This window comes from Atractosteus spatula (genome assembly GCF_055471065.1).
Source record: "Atractosteus spatula isolate fAtrSpa1 chromosome 10 unlocalized genomic scaffold, fAtrSpa1.hap1 SUPER_10_unloc_6, whole genome shotgun sequence".
NCBI classification, from domain to species: Eukaryota; Metazoa; Chordata; class Actinopteri; order Semionotiformes; family Lepisosteidae; genus Atractosteus; species Atractosteus spatula.
This window is the reverse complement of record NW_028296626.1, coordinates 20433-38203: the sequence shown is the minus strand read 5'-3', so window position 1 is coordinate 38203 and position 17771 is coordinate 20433. Positions and strand designations below refer to the sequence as shown.

Genomic DNA, 17771 nt, shown 5'->3' with positions numbered 1-17771 from the left:
ATCATTTAGGTGTGCTGTTTTTTTTTACATGTTGAAAAAAAGTCGCTAAATCATACGAAACATAAAAACTCCAATTGTAAACAATTGACCATTCATATTCCTGAATTTTAAACCTATGGAGTATTTATATCTTGTCTTTGTATTTGTGCATATTACAGAGCTCCTTTTCAAAAGCTGTCAGTATAGAATAGTGCTTAGGTTTCCTGTTTTTTTACCCAGGTGGTCCAGATAAGACTCTTGGTATAGGAGCGCGTCTGTGTTGCCTTCTGGATTTCAAATGAGCAGCTCAGTGCAGAAAAGAACCCTGTAGATCAGCATGTACATTTGCATGGACAGTAGATTTTTCAGAAAGTGTAATTGGATTACACGGGGCACGTGCCCCTGACGATGTTGTTGATACGTCATATGTGATCTTTTTTGTATTATATGTATTTTTGTTGTTCAAATAAAAAAATATAAAAAAAAACTTTCAGGATGCTTGCTGCTGTAAAAATAAAATGACATCAAGGGCGCTGTACGCAGAGGTCTAAAACCTGCTCCACTTTATCCAAGAACTTTATCCAGAGGTGTTAAAGAAAGTTGATTTATTTTCCCGACTGCAATGTATGGTGAAGCATAAAATCTAGCTGCATAAATCTCTATTACGTGTCATTTATGAAGGCGTTTCAAATAGCAGCCAGTGAAGGATTAACGCTTTTGGTGCATGTATTATATTCTAAATACTCTTAAATAAGCTTAAATTCGCATGCTGTTATTTAGACATCGCAAACCAGTCTGACCTCATACAACATTCTGTGCCCGCTGAGTAGATCTTAAAGCAGCTACAGCCAGAGTAGCCGTAATGGCAACGCAGTGCTTGGAGTTCAGCTTTTCTTATTTCTTCTGCGGAACCACTGGTATCGGAATATATTGATCCGCATAAGAAGCGCTTTCGGTTTCAGATAGTTTTTATTGAGTGCTGCTCTAAACTTTACATTTGCTTAGACTTTTTTTCTCCATATGAAAAAAGACATTTCCCTAATTACATTTAACTTTTTTTTCCCCTTATCATCAAGTAGAAATAAAACATATCATTCCATTTAAGAGCCACAGGCAGGATGGCTGGTGGTCCAAGGCGTTGCGTTCAGGTTGTAGTTTCCCCTAGAGATGTTTGTTCATATCCCACTTCTGACAAAGAAGTTAGAGTGGAAACGGTAACATCCTTAAGTAAAAAACATCTCCCATTTCATGTGCTTAATGTTAAGTGTCTTGGTGGTTGATGGCTCTTCTCTCTTGCAGGGTGATGGCAAAATTCTTGAGAGAGGGAGTCTCCTACGTAAGGCTGCTCTTCGTCAAGAGTGGAGACAACAGGAACAGACTTCAAACCGACATTAATTACTGAGAGCAGGCGAAAACGTCTTTTGAAATGAGGAAATGTCTGCTGACAGTAAACAGAGCTCACGCCGAGCTGCGGACAAGCGCTCCTCGTTAGTACAGTGCTGAGTACCCCTGCTTGTTGCGCGGGAGACCGGGGTACGTTTCTGTGACAGGGCGCTGGTTTAATTTTTTTTAATAGATGAATCATATTCAAATGTTAAACAACTGAGCAGCATATTGCTGTAGACCAGGATGGCCGAGTGGTTAAGGCGTTGGACTTAAGATCCAATGGACGAAAGTCCACGTGGGTTCGATCCCCACTCCTGGTAGTGTCGTACTAAGTTTGAAGTGACAGAACACTTTGATGATTTACACTCTATTTAAATATGAATTTACTAAATTTCAGTTCAGTTCTCTTCACTCCCACTCCCTGGCATAACTGAACTCTCACCATCGCATATTGAAGGCTTTACATCCATTAGCTGTGATGCAGCTCCCAATAAAGATGGAATCAAACAGTTTGTTCTGTCTCGCATGGTGATCCTCTTCTCGATCCAAATGAAATGTTTAATATGATGCCTCGAGAAAAAAAAGGAGTGAATTTCCGCCTGTAATGATTGATGCCCCCTCAAACATTTTGTAACATCCCCGGAAGTTTATACAGTAGAATCCTGGTTTGTGGCTTAAATTCAAGGTAAACAAGACTAAGGAAACGAGTTGGAAACTTGATGTCGAACTGGAATTTAATCACCCGGAATATTTCACTACATTGGGCAATATGTGCCAGAGAGGAGCACTTTAAATCCCTTCGATAGCTCAGTTGGTAGCGTGGCGGACTGTATTAAAAACAGTTAGGAATCCTCAAGTCGCTGTTTTCACTCCTGCTCGAAGGAAGGTGCTTTTGTAAACTTTAATCAAAGAGTTAAAATAGCGAATCTTTTTCGCTCAGACGTTGATCAAAAGCTCAATAAACGATGAAGCAGAGGCTCTTGTTCCGAATTCAGCTAACATCTAATTGTCTTGTTTTGGCCAAGATCTGATCTTTGAATTAAGGGACTACTCTGTCTGATTTGTAATTCAAAAGTATATACAAATGTCACTGTTTTCAAAGGATAGGTACTTAATTGGCTTTATGATTTGGTATTGATTTTGTATCGTTATATTATTAGGTTTGTGCTTTCTGTGTTTTTATCATATTGTGAACTTCTTTTTTAAACAAATGCTTACAAAGGCAAACACAGCACACATCTGTTTATACCAGCGATGAATTGTACATTTTTATTAAGTACAATCTACTGTATTTTTAGAAAAAATGGCGTACTGTGCACGATATGTTGCAGAAACACAACCTGATATTTTCATAATTATTATTTTAATCATTTGACAAGTATGAGGTCCCGGATCCAAATCTTCAGTTCTGATTTTTTTTTTGTGATATCTTCTCTTCCTCTCGTGGAAATCACAAGATGTGAGCAAATGTTTTTTGTACTTTTTTTTTTTTTCACGTTGCGATCCAAAGAGCCTCAGACGCACAGTCTGACAGTAACCAAACCAGAATGGATTCTGCTGGGAGCCGGACTGAGCTCATTCTCACTCCCTGTGCTGAAAACAGAATTATCTCTTCCCCGAACATCGTCTACAGCTGCTAGATATTGCTCTGCGTCCTACTGCTCCAGCAATTCCTTTGACCAAAGACAGATCACTTGTGCGCTTTTAACCTTCTTGCAGCTACAGGCTCTTTGATGGTTCATGCTGATCATCCTGTGGATCCAAAAGAAAATTTTAAAACTCATACATTTTCGATTGTAATTTGCATCTAGCTACAACGTCCCTGGAAAAGAGATTGTATTAGTTGCGTGCAATCGGTATCTTTTACTTGATGTATGGTAGTAGAAATAGTTTGAATAATGTTTTCTAAAGAAGATTGTATTGCCAGGACTTGCCTTTAGCGCTCAGTAGCGATTTCGCTGTTGATATAGATGGAGAAGAAATGTCAGATGAATTGATGATCTAAGCTAAAATAGCCCTAACACGCCTCCTGTAACAGTGTTTGTATTCATAGTAAGTAATATTAGTTTTCAAACCCGAACGTTGCTTTTGCTTAAGTGTTATGTAACCATTAGCGGTTTCGGTAGCTTCTGAAGAGCGCACTTTTCCAAACTGAAGCCTATAAGAACATTATTGAAGATGCACCATGGCCCAGAATCGTGCATCGGGACAAGGATTAACATCAACTGAAAGTACTCCCAGATAAAAGATTTGACCGAAAAAATTGAAAGAGTAGGCAAGTTTTAAAACAACGCCATGACATCTCGATTTCCAATCTTTTTCCTGGTTCAGGCCATGTCCAATGACATGAGCAGTGGAGTCATACCGAGGTTGTGAGTTCAAGCCTCACCTGGAGCAGCCTGGTTTTCTGTCTTGACAGGTAAACAGTGTTTTGTGTTATTTGCTAAATGGAGAGAGGATTCTGTGTTAATGGTGCTCCTCCTGGGAGAGGTCAAGATGAGAAGTTCACGAGGCTGCTGGTAAATATCCTGTCCAGGAATATCGTGGCTGTAGGGGGTCAGATCTATAGATGTAGTAAACACATCAGTGGAGACGGTGTGTCTGCTCTCTGTGAGAGAGCCGGGCGGAAAGAATAATCTGTGGTCTGGGAAGAAGAGACCCTCGTTGGAAGAGCGGCGCTCCTCACAGGAGAGAATGAAAAAAAACTTTTCCAGGGACGCTGATTGTTCTCTTTGGGGGAATTAAAAGCACTTGAGGCAAGTGACCTCGTGGCGCAACGGTAGCGCGTCTGACTCAAGGTCAGACGGTTGTGTGTTCAAATCACGTCGAGGTCAGCTGATGAGTTTGCAGGTGCTGCTGGTGCCGAACCCGGAACTTACACCACGCAGTCGGGTTTTATCTGTACACCGCATGGGTAATCTGAACGAAGTAACAGCGCAGTACGGAACACCCAGTCAGGAGCTTATGCAGCGAAGCATCTTGAACACGGCAAGAGAAAAGGCACACTGCACATCCGCGAAACATCACGTCCGGCTTTAGAGACAGTAACATCAGAGAATGGAAGTTTCAGACCTCCTTTCTGTTACAGGTTCAAGCAAACCTGAAAGTCAGGCAGTGTTTGGTCTCTTTTGTATGAAAATGTGTCTGAAGCCTGTAATTATAATTTGCTCTTTTTTAATTGTGGTTGAAATCCTCTCCCATGTACCAAGACCTTACAGTATATTCATGTTTACTTAAATGACTAACGCTATTGGACATTAGTTGGTGTTTTTTTTTTTGTAACGATTTGCTATTTCATGCAGGAAAGAAAGGAACCCAGACCCAACGTTTGCTTTCAGGTGCGGTTCATTTACATTACGGACATCTATTTCTGAGGAGCCTGATTTAAATCACACAACCCCGGTAGAAGTCGAATCGACAAACTAATAAACCGAAATCAGACGCCTTATCCATTAAACCACTAGCCCGTCACGTAAATGAATTGCACCATGGTGAGTTCAGCGCCGCTACTAGTAATACCCCACCCCCATCTTAAATTTCTACGTGAGAAACGTGTTTTCTACATTTTTATCAGTTTTTAAAAATCATCACTTTAAGCAGACAAAGCCTTTATGTGTCGCTCTGAATTTCTAATTGATTTAGAATTCCAAGAAAAAAGCGTTTTGTTCCACAACGGCGTGAAATGCTCACGTCTTTCACTCTACTTCTCTCTTGTAGTAAAGCAGATCTTGCTAGGCGAGCATTTGCTCCGGTAAATTAGGTCACTTTTCATGTTAACTCACGTCTTCTAAACACAGCATTTCCTGGTGCATGTTTTCTCCATGAAAAAAAGTCATTTTCCCTTACATGATTTCTCGCTTTGTTTCATCAAAGAGTGCAGAAAGAAGAAAGAAAGGAAAAGTGTCGTAAATGAACTCTGCCGCCCTTGGGAGATGTCAAGCGCATTGGACATGAAAAGTGCCCAATAAAAGCCATTTCTCTTCGTTTCTCTTACAGTCGGGGCTCCTGTTGCGTGTAAAGGAGGCAGCTTGCTCAGCCAGCAGACTCAGTGCTTACTGAACGCAGATGGCTCAGAGCGGTGTGTCCAAGCGGCTGTAAAAGAGGAGAATTCTGCTGGCGCCGTAGCTCAGTTGCTTAAGTACCTGTCTCTTTAACTGGAGATCCTGGCTCCACATCCCGGCTGTGCCTTTCTTCCTGTCTTTTCGTGCAGAAAGTACCATTTTGGACAACCGCATAGGGCTTGATTTAGTTTAATGCATGAATGCATTTCCTTTCTGCAACAACTTGTTTTTCAAGAAATTCATACAGCTTGTGAAAAATGAAATTTAATTCTTGGCTATCAGAGCAGAAGGAATATTGCCGACTGGCAAGAAAATGCAAGCAATGTTTATTTTTTGACCGGAAAGGTGCGAATGGAGAGAAGCCTCTCTCGTCAGTCTCTGTGGCGCAATCGGCGAGCGCGTTCGGCTGTTAACTGAAAGGTTGGTGGTTCGAACCCACCCAGGGACGGTCTTCTTATTATTGTCAATGTGAACACTGGCTCCGCTAAAGCCGAAACCTTAACCCTCTTTATATTTGCCGGATATGCGAGTCTTTTGCCCGTGTCCAACAACAACACTTGAGACCGGGGAAGTCCAATAGTGACCAACACCGCAACTCCCCAGACAACCATATTCACCCATGGAAAAGTATCTTTGAAGGGCTGGCGGGAGATATCATTTATACTCCTGATGCGTCCTCTGCTAAAATAGTTTAGAAATACAACGCGGATTTGTTTGAGAATTTGACAAGCATTGTTACGTTAGCACTGTGAAGTTGGATGTTGATATTTTGATATATTTACCTTCATTTTAACATAAATGCTGTACAATCTATGCTGTACAATCAAACACAGGCATATTTTGAGTCTCGTGCTGATCGTCCTGTGGATCCAAAAGAAAATTTTAAAGCTGATACATTTTCGATTGTAATTTGCATCTAGCTACAACGTCCCTGGAAAAGAGAATTTATTAGTTGCGTGCAATCGGTATCTTTTACTTTACGTGTGGTCGTGGAAACAGTTTTAAAAATGTTTTCTAAAGAAGATTGTATTGCCAGGAGCTGCCTTTATAGCTCAGTAGCGATTACGCTGTTGATATAGATGGAGAAGAAATGTCAGATGAATTGATGATCTAAGCTAAAATAGCCCTAACACGCCTCCTGTAACAGTGTTTGTATTCATAGCAAGTAATATTAGTTTTCAAACCCGAACGTTGCTTTTGCTTAAGTGTTATGTAACCATTAGCGTTTTCGGTAGCTTCTGAAGAGCGCACTTTTCCAAACTGAAGCCTATAAGAACATTATTCAAGATGCACCATGGCCCAGAATCGTGCATAGGGACAAGGATTAACATCAACTGAAAGTACTCCCAGATAAAAGATTTGACCGAAAAAATTGAAAGAGTAGGTAAGTTTTAAAACAACGCCATGACGTCTCGATTTCCAATCTCTTTCCTGGTTCAGGCCATGTCCAATGACATGAGCAGTGGAGTCATACCGAGGTTGTGAGTTCAAGCCACACCTGGAGCAGCCTGGTTTTCTGTCTTGACAGGTAAACAGTGTTTTGTGTTATTTGCTAAATGGAGAGTGGATTCTGTGTTAATTGTGCTCCTCCTGGGAGAGGTCAAGATGAGAAGTTCACGAGGCTGGTGGTAAATATCCTGTCCAGGAATATCGTGGCTGTAGGGGGTCAGATCTATAGATGTAGTAAACACATCAGTGGAGACGGTGTGCCTGCTCTCTGTGAGAGAGCCGGGCGGAAAGAATAATCTGTGGTCTGGGAAGAAGAGACCCTCATTGGAAGAGCGGCGCTCCTCACAGGAGAGAATGAAAAAAAACTTTTCCAGGGACGCTGATTGTTCTCTTTGGGGGAATTAAAAGCACTAGAGGTGCGTGACCTCGTGGCGCAACGGTAGCGCGTCTGACTCCAGGTCAGAAGGTTGCGTGTTCAAATCACATCGAGGTCAGCTGATGAGTCTGCAGGTGCTGCTGGTGCCAAACCCGGAACTTACACCACGCAGTCGGGTTTTATCTGTACACCGCACGGGTAATTTCAACAAAGTAACAGCACAGTACGGAACACCCAGTCAGGAGCTTATGCAGCGAAGCATCTTGAACACGGCAAGAGAAAAGGCACACTGCACATCCGCGAAACATCACGTCCGGTTTTAGAGACAGTAACATCAGAGAATGGAAGTTTCAGACCTCCTTCTTGTTACAGGTTCAAGCAAACCTGAAAGGTAGGGAGTGTTTGGTCACTGTTGTATGAAAAAGTGTCTGAAGCCTGTAATTATAATTTGCTCTTTTTTAATTGTAGTTGAAATCCACTCCCATGTACCAAGACCTTACAGTATATTCATGTTTACTTAAATGACTAACGCTATTGGACATTAGTTGGTGTTTTTTTGTAACGATTTGCTATTTCATGCAGGAAAGAAAGGAACCCAGACCCAACGTTTGCTTTCAGGTGCGGTTCTTTTACATAACGGACATCTATTTCTGAGGAGCCTGATTTAAATCACACAACCCCGGTAGAAGTCGAATCGACAATCTAATAAACCGAAATCAGACGCGTTATCCATTAAACCACTAGCCCGTCACGTAAATGAATTGGTGATGTTCATGGTGAGTTCAGCGCCGCTACTAGTAATACCCCACCCCCATCTTAAATTTCTACGTGAGAAACGTGTTTTCTACATTTTTATCAGTTTTTAAAAATCATCACTTTTAAGCAGACAAAGCCTTTATGTGTCGCTCTGAATTTCTAATTGATTTAGAATTCCAAGAAAAAAGCGTTTTGTTCCACAACGGCGTGAAATGATCACGTCTTTCACTCTACTTCTCTCTTGTAGTAAAGCAGATCTTGCTAGGCGAGCATTTGCTCCTGTAAATTAGGTCACTTTTCATGTTAACTCACGTCTTCTAAACACAACATTTCCTGGTGCATGTTTTCTCCATGAAAAAAGTCATTTTCCCTTACATGATTTCTCGCTTTGTTTCATCAAAGAGTGCAGAAAGAAGAAAGAAAGGAAAAGTGTCGTAAATGAACTCTGCCGCCCTTGGGAGATGTCAAGCGCATTGGACATGAAAAGTGCCCAATAAAAGCCATGTCTCTTCGTTTCTCTTACAGTCGGGGCTTCTGTTGCATGTAAAGGAGGCAGCTTGCTCAGCCAGCAGACTCAGTGCTTACTGAATGCAGATGGCTCAGAGCGGTGTGTCCAAGCGGCTGTAAAAGAGGAGAATTCTGCTGGCGCCGTAGCTTAGTTGCTTTAAGTACCTGTCTCTTTATTTGGAGATCCTGGCTCCACATCCCAGCTGTGCCTTTCTTCCTGTCTTTTTGTGCAGAAAGTACCATTTTGGACAACCGCATAGGGCTTGATTTAGTTTAATGCATGAATGCATTTCCTTTCTGCAACAACTTGTTTTTCAAGAAATTCATACAGCTTGTGAAAAATGAAATTTAATTCTTGGCTATCAGAGCAGAAGGAATATTGCCGACTGGCAAGAAAATGCAAGCAATGTTTATTTTTTGACCGGAAAGGTGCGAATGGAGAAAAGCTTCTCTTGTCAGTCTCTGTGACGCAATCGGCGAGCGCGTTCGGCTGTTAACTGAAAGGTTGGTGGTTCGAGCCCACCCAGGGACGATCTTCTTATTATTGTCAATGTAAACACCGGCTCCGCTAAAGCCGAAACCTTAACCCTCTTTATATTTGCCGAAAATGCGAGTCTTTTGCCCGTGTCCAACAACAGCACTTAAGACTGGGGAAGTCCAATAGTGATAAACACCGCAACTCCCCAGACAACCATATTCACCCATGGAAAGAGACCCTCGTTGGAAGAGCGGCGCTCCTCACAGGAGAGAATGAAAAAAATATTTTTCAGGGACACTGATTTTTCTCTTTGGGGGAGTTAAAAGCAAATCTTGTGAGTGACTTCGTAGTGCAATGGTAGCGACTCTGACTCAAATTAGAGCTTTGTGTGTTCAAATCACGTTGAGATCAGTTGATGTGTTTGCTGGTTCTGCTGGTACCAAACCTGGAATCTACAACACGTAGTGAACTTGTACCTGTACACCACATACAGTATGGCAGTACCCAGCGGAGCTATGCCGAGGTTGTGAGTTCAAACCTCACCTGGAGCAGTATGCACTGTGTCTTTAGCTACTGAAGGCAACTGACGAGTTTAGGTACTGGAGATGAGGTTTAAATTCATTTGAAAGAAACAAGTAAAGGTTTATTCTATATCACACCCAAAGAAGGCTCCACTGCTGAAACGTTGTTTCCTGCTCATTTCAGCATGGAATAAGTAGTTGCAAGAATATCAGCCGCCTGAATAGTGACCCTGAGAAGAAAAGTTCGATATTCTACTGACTGGGCTATTCCCGTCTACTCAGTTTCTTTCTGCAACAGCGTTTTTCCAGAAATACTTACAATTTGTGAAATTTGAAATACAATCTTGCTTAAAAATGCAGATGATTTTTTTCCCAAAAACCGTAAATGGAGAAAACCGACCCATTTGAGTCTCTGTGGTACAATTGCTTAGTGCAGTCAGGTTGGGACTAAAATGATAGTAAGGTGCTGGTTAAAGTACAACCTGGCATGCCTTTCTCACTGATCCAACATGAACATCATCTAGGGAAGAAGTGGCATGTAATGCTTAATACATTATTGACTTTATTGATAATTGGAGGGAATGCAAATGCTTTGCATGTATCGAATTACAGCACGTAACAACTGAGTACCTGAGTCAATATCACTGGGCAATTTCCAATAGTGACCAACATCATCAACTTCACGTAAAATAAGATTCACACATGCAGTTTTATCTTGGAATGGAGGGCGGGAGAATTCATTTATACTCCCGTTGCATCTTGAGCTAAACTATTTTAAAAATATGACACAGATTTGTTCAAGACATTTGTAATCGCCTTAAAGAGCGTTTTCATGAAGACATACGTCGGCTAGGTCTCCACTGTTAATTGACAGGACTTTTGAAGAAACTGTTCTCATACAATCAACATACAAATTACAGATCTTAATAAACATGAATGGAAATCCGTGTTGTGAATAACATAAAACTGTCACTACACATGATTGAGTCCTTGAGTCTGGCACCTAAGACCACTCAGCCATCCTAACAAGCAGTGGAGGCTGGTGTTTTGAATGCACCCGTTTCTTTGTCGAAGGATTATTAACTACTACTGATAGTTCTTTTCTTCTTATTACAGAGATTTCTACATTGCAAGACAATTGACGATATAGATAAAGTAAATCTTGGCAAACGAAATAGGAATGGACGGGGTTGGACCCTGCGATCTTTTTAAGTTGTTTCATTTGTTTGTTTTTATAGCTGTTAGACTTCTACAGGGATTTACCTAGGTTTCCGGAAGACTTCTCGTGTTGTGGTTGTTGTGTTTTCGGGTTACAACTATTTTTTTTCTATTGATAGGACCCCACGCATTACTGTGGGATTAGTTAACTTTAGTTCTTATATTCTACCTGAAATAACCTCAATACCTACAACTCTGTTTTTCTTTTTTTTTTTTAAAGGCACAAGTGATGTTTTTTTCTTGAGGCTGATCAGTATCTACAATGGGTCGATTGCAACGAACTTGGCCGCTGAAATTTGTCTTCATCTCTGTAATAAAGACGGAACAACAGTTCCGTCAACACTGTTGTAAAACCAACAGAAAGCACAGACTGCTATAACTAGTCTAGTTATATAAGAATTTTAAGTATAAGGATAAACTACTGCAAGGAATCGGTCCAGCTGAGCAAACAGGATCGTAATGTTGACACCCAATAATGACACTGATATGTGCCGTTCCTGGACGGATAGCCCTCCTTCACATCAAACAGTCCGAGTGACTGTTAGTGTCAATTAGTGTTATCTGACCATTGACAAAGTACAACTTTTTTTTAGGGTGCAGGTTAAGTGAGAGAAAGTGTTCAAAAATCCTTTTGTCCAGAACTGAGGGGGCGACACTCCTCCCTCCCCCCGTGACGCCAGGCCTGTCCCCATCCTATTCCATAATGTCATTATATATAATACCTTACAACAGTGACCGTTTCCTTACTAACTGCATGCGTTAAAGTTGCACATCAGCACACAGCAGGGAGCACATTGCTGCGATGTATTATCAATGTTAAATTGCAACTGTAATATCGACAACATTAATAAACGCATATATAATTGACATTGGAAACACAGTAACTTTTCCGGTTATATACCACAATGCATTGCTGATATTCGTTAGTCGCCATTTTGGTTAAATACTTTCACGTTTTTCAACGAAGAAGAAATCTGCAAAAATCTCAGAAGTCCTCTTTTGACAAGTAAGTATAAATAATAATAATACTATTTGAATACATACAGGTCTTACTTAATATTATTTTGGTTAAAAATAGTACGTTAATAAGCAATAAATGGCACATAAAATAGTGTGAAGGTGAAGATCACACAAAATCAACTACAAATGTGGGAATTTTAAAATTTTAGGATTATAAATTGCATGTAGCACATTAGCAACACTACAGTAATGCTAATATAACAATAGTGTAAGAAAATCCTCACCTAATTCCTTTCAAATGCTGATACAAAATGTGAATGATTTCAGAGTTTCAGAAGTGGGTATTGAGTCTCCTATAGAGATCAGAGATGAATTGAGGCATGTGAGAAGGTGTACAGAACCGTTGGACTCCCAATTCCACATCAAGAGGCTGAGCACAATGGAAGAGTTCTGTACACACGAGCGAGTCCTTGCTGCTGGCATGATATTATATTTTCTCTGTGGTGTAGCCAAAAGCAATATTAAGTGGAACTGATGGCACACTATGGTTTGCACTGACTCTCGGCAGCTGTTGTTGCCAGCATAAAGCTGAAGGGACCAATGAGCATTTCTGTTGAGAAGACAAATTAAAGCTTTTTTCTGCCTTGATGTTCAGCTGACAAAGACTATCTTGAAAGACTTAGCTCAGGACAGACTGTCAAATAAATCTTTCACTGATTTAATCTCTGGGGATTGGTGTTGATCAAGTCAAATAGAGGACTTATTAATAGCCGACAGTCGAAAATGAACCAGCGGCCACAATGGAGAAATTAGCACTATGCCTGATCAGTGATCACATTATTCCTATCCTGTAGTCCTTGCACTGGCTGCCTGTCAAGTTTTGTGTTGACATCAAAATCCTCATGCTCACCTATAAGGCTCCGCATGGCTTGGCACCTCAGTACCTTTCTGAGCTGTTATTGCCCAACTCCCCACCTTGCAATCTTTGCTCTTTTAATTTTGGTCTCCTATATGTCCCCCAAGCCCGTCAACACTCCCTGGGTGATAGGGTCTTCTCCCGTTATGCCCCATAGCTCTGGAACTCTCTCCCCAAGCATATCAGAGAGTCACCTTCTCTAAGCTCCTTCAAATCCAGACTCAAAACCTTCTTCTTTAGAAGAACCTTTATTTAACTGTTCCTTACCCCTCTGCTTCTACTGTACTTAGTATCACCATCTACTGTCTCCTCTAACTGTATATCCTCATCCTGCTTATCTTGTGTATTTTTTTTTATTTTATTGTTGTTATCATTCTGTAAAGTACTTTGAGAAACCACCTTTAAAGGAGCTATATAAAATAAGGTTTATGATTATTATAAATGATGAACAGTGTATTTAACACAGACCACACACGGTCCTTCGTTGCGAAAGATTGCAGGAGTAGGGAGTATTCTTTTCACTCGTTTTTTTGGCTTTGTTGCAGGAATTGTCTGGATGCCATCATTGTAGGAAGGAGAGGATCAGGGTTTAGGGGAGTCTTTTTGATTCCTGACACTGTGTGGTTCTCTAAACAAGCTTTTCAATTGTGTTGTTGAAGACCGTATCCCGGCTTTGTTGCAGGAAATGTGTGGATGCCATCATCGGAGCAAGGAGAGAATCAGCGTTTTGGGGAAGTCTTTTTGACGCCTGAAACTGTGTGGTTCCTGGTTGTAACGGCTGGCACTCTACACCTAAACAACAGAGAACACCGATGAAATTGCTGAACTGCCTAGCGGACATTTTGTCACTTTCTTCTGACCTGTATTTAACTCAATTCTCTGAAAACGTGGCACGTTATATGTGTGCTACCTTTATAAAGGGTCATAGATCTGATCATAGATTCGATCACAATCATCTAAAAACAAGCATGAGAAAATGACATTACACTATAAGACTGAGTTCTCCTGTTCCCCCTGCAGCAAATGTGTGTTTTAAAGACGGTGTCATGTTATTTTTTTTTTGCCGTGCCATAAGAACAGCATGGTTGTTTAAATTAATTGGTCTGAAATTGGTTGAAACCACAGGGATGTAACAAGAAAAAAACAAGTTCTTCTTGACACAGAGATAGTTGGAGATATTTGGCAGCAGTGGGAATCCAACTCAACGCCCCCAAAGAGACTGGAGCTTTAATCCAGCTCTTTAGAGCGCTCGGCTGTGTTAGCCTTGACTGCCTCATACTTCACACTGTTGGCTCAGAGAAAACTGGGTGACTTATAAAGGCTGGTAGGAGAGGAAAGGAACAAATGCTTCATTTTTGGACAAAGACTTTATCTACTAAAAGAAGGAAAGAAATATTTGATTATTGTTTGTTCATTAGACATTTTGATCAAATTATTGAAATGCAGTGCCAGGTACAATTAAGGTATAATATGTACACGAACATCATGTCTGAGTCAGTAATGGCAGCTGACTATCTCTGGAGGACAGTTCTTCATGAGTGGGTAAACCTGCATAATGAGGGAGAAGAGATCAGCCTCTGTGACGCAGTGTCCAGTGACAAATCTTGTGCATTTGAATGAATTCCAATATTGTCACCTAATTCTATACATTTTATCATCAGTCTACAACATTTAGAGGAGCTCAATTAAATAATGATAGTATTTCTTGCCTTTTAAATACATCAGTCAAAAATGTAGAGAAGGTTTTCAGCATTATACTGTGAACTGTGATGTACCACTAATATTTACGCTCATAAAAGCATTGTAATTGTATTGTTCTGTTCTGTTACAGTCTTGAATGACACAAACCTTCTCTTTTACTGCACTACACAGTTCAGCACACAAGGATCCTCAGTCAAACAAACACTGCAATCACTTGATAAAAGCCATTTCTCATCCTTTCTCTTGGTGTTGGTGCTACTACTGTATGCAAAGAAGGCAACATGACAATGAAAGGTGTAATCATCTTAAAGAGAGTCTTCATGAAGGTGTGTGTCGTGAAGCTCTCCACTGGCAATTGAGCAGGCTTGTGAAGAATCTCATTCAACAATCATACAAATTACAGCTTAAGGCACATGAAGTGAAATCTGTGAGCTGATTGACACAAAATAATGTCGCTACGCATTATCTGCAAAGCTGTTTTGCTTGTCTGACCACCTCTTCCTACTTTACAGTGAGCACATATATTTCAGTTTCTTCTTTTGTATTTTCCTTACTATTTTACTGTCCCTTTCCCCCATGTTGAGATGTCCACAGCCAAAACCCTGTGTTTCACCCTACGTTTGTGCCAGTTTTACAATCTGTGTAGGAGCCTGGCTTACAGAGGTCCAGTGGTGCAATCGATCAGTGTATGGTACATACACAGCTGTGCACAGTGGATGTTGGTCTGGACTCTAGACCGTGTTTCAATTCACAAGCTACGCTGGACCTCAACACCTGTTGATGGGTCACTTCTGTCAAACACACCAGTGGGGCCCACACTCATTTACACACACTGACAGATATATACCTACACACTCACACACATTTACACCCACAGACACAACACACTCTCACAGACACAACACACATTATACACACACTCACACACTCACAGATACACACCCACACACTTACTCACACACATTCACAGACACACAAATTAGCACTATATACACAAATAGACACCGCATACACTCTTAGGTACAGATGCACTATAACTAACACTAATGCAGATACTGCTAATATTACAACAATAACACCATCACCAAAACTTACACTATCATTGTTACTAACACTGACAAAATCTACTACTAGACTAATAATACTTATAATTACAGTAATACTGTCATGAAAACTAACATGATGATGATACTCTGACACTAACAGTATAATTATCACTAATATTTACATGAATACTACCATTACAACTAAAATTAAAAGTATCTATCATCACAAACTCTTACATGTTTACTTATATTATTAGTAAAACTACCAGATATTCTCTCACTAATATTAACATGAATACTAGCATTCATACTAAAACTATCAGTAATCCTATCATCATTAATACTCACATAGACACATAGACACTACACACACTGACAGACATACCCACACATACACTTACAAATATAAAACTACATACTGAGACACCACACACTCACAGACACACACCATACACACACATTCACAGGCATGCATTCACAGAAACAAATAGACATTACACATACGTACAGACACACACTTATAGACACCACACACTCAGAGACCCCACACACTAACAGACACAACAAGCTCACAGACACTCACAGACACACAGCCCACACATGAACAGACAACACACACACAGATACCACAAACACACTTATCTACATATACATGATAACTAGCACAAATTGATTCTACTAATATTACAACAGTAACACTATCACTAACACTGACACAAACTACTAATGATAACAGGAATGATATTATTAAAATTAACATTACTACTGGTGTTAATACTCTAACCGTAACACTTTAGTTATAATTAATATTAACATGAAAATGAACATTAAAAGTAGCGTTATTGTCATTAATACTCACTTGAACACTAACATTAAAACTACCAGTTGTACTCTGATTAATATTAACATGAAGACACTGGTATTAGTATTAGTTGCTGCCTGTGACGTCACACCGCTCTCTGTGACAAATGCAACAGGGCGCCTGTCGCCGTGGTTACCATTCTTATGATTTATAAACATTGGAAAAATTCATTTAAACTGTTACATACATTTATCAACTTGGAATATAATTTTCTAGCTCTAGGATACAGTTGCCTAAATAATAATATGAATAATCATTGTTTAATTTTGGATTGAACATTATTAACACTAAACGCATTATGGTAATTGATTGATATAGTCTTTATTGAGTGTTTTCTAGATATTCAAACAGGGTTGAGAAAAGAATCAATACTCACCAATCGGTGAAGTTAATCGATTTTTCTACGGTTCTTCAGTTGAATTAATTGGTTGTCGATAGATAAGTGATCAATAACTCTCCTGCGTGCTCTCCGCGCACCTCCCGCGGTCTTGCTCTCTGATCCCGGCGATCCTGTTAGTGTCTGTGACATCACAGCCCTGTTTCTGACAGAGCAGAGCGTCTCCGCTGGAGGAGACTCCTGTCCGGAGCCCGGAGGGCTTTTCTTAAAGATATAACATCTCCAAATAAAAAAAGAAAACACCGGGCTGTGAAGAGAAGCGAATCATCACAGTTGGAAAAGGAGAGTGACGGACCTAGGAAAGATATTCATTAAACAGAAAAAAATAGTTGACTTCGCAGATTAATGCGTTACAAAGCGTACCCATGTGGAGCAGTAGAGAACAAGCATGAGTCCCTGAAATAAGCGCTTTTAAGGGTTTTACACGAATCTTCAGTGTAATCTTCAGACTCCTGATCTCTCAATTCCTCTGCGGGTTTGATGATTTAATTAACTGTATAAATGTTATTAGACTCTGTTTAACTGTATATTTATAAGACTCTGAGAGACGTGTGGGAGATGCTGAATCCCAGGTCTGGTGTGGAATCACACACAGACAGGTCTTCTGTTTGATCTGAGTCCCACTGCTCAGAGCTACAGACTGGTCAACTGGTCACTATTGTAGACATGACCTTCAGACCATTGGCTACTGATAATCAATATACTGATCACAGTGTCACTACTGGTGTTAATTACATAAATACTAAGATAATTCCACACTCACTTGTGTTATAAAACGTTTATAAAAAACATCTTTGGAGGCTGAAATACAGTAAAGAAAGTAATACTGAAGGGCTGGAAGTCCTGGAAAGGGTTAATAGAAACTTGTTGCTTCTGACCTGGAACAGAGCCCACAGCTGCCAGATCAGTGACCCCTGAGCCCTGTTCACGAAGAGGAGAACCAGGAGCTCTTCTCTGTCTCTAAGAGGCTGTGAGGAAGGAGAAAAGGGGGAGATGTGACCTGAGTCCAGGCTGTTCTGATATTATTCATGTAGCAGCACTGATTGTCTGAATGTACTCTTGTTCTGGATTGTGAGGATAGAGAGCAGTATGGAGTTGAACTTCAGTCTGAGTGTGAGTCTAAACTGTGAATCTGACTGAGAAGAGAATAATGATTTT

General features: G+C 40.4%; 4 non-coding genes across 4 annotated transcripts; all 4 read left to right on the top strand.

Annotated features, from left to right (window-relative positions):
* The first annotated feature begins 1602 nt into the window (after window positions 1–1602).
* trnal-uaa (transfer RNA leucine (anticodon UAA)) lies at window positions 1603–1685 on the top strand. Its single transcript has one exon. It is a non-coding gene; the product is annotated as a tRNA-Leu (tRNA).
* A 2442-nt stretch (window positions 1686–4127) lies between these two features.
* Window positions 4128–4199, top strand: trnal-caa (transfer RNA leucine (anticodon CAA)). The gene has a single exon. It is a non-coding gene; the product is annotated as a tRNA-Leu (tRNA).
* A 1601-nt stretch (window positions 4200–5800) lies between these two features.
* On the top strand, window positions 5801–5874 carry trnan-guu (transfer RNA asparagine (anticodon GUU)). Its single transcript has one exon. It is a non-coding gene; the product is annotated as a tRNA-Asn (tRNA).
* A 1423-nt stretch (window positions 5875–7297) lies between these two features.
* trnaw-cca (transfer RNA tryptophan (anticodon CCA)) lies at window positions 7298–7369 on the top strand. The gene has a single exon. It is a non-coding gene; the product is annotated as a tRNA-Trp (tRNA).
* Window positions 7370–17771: the final 10402 nt, after the last annotated feature.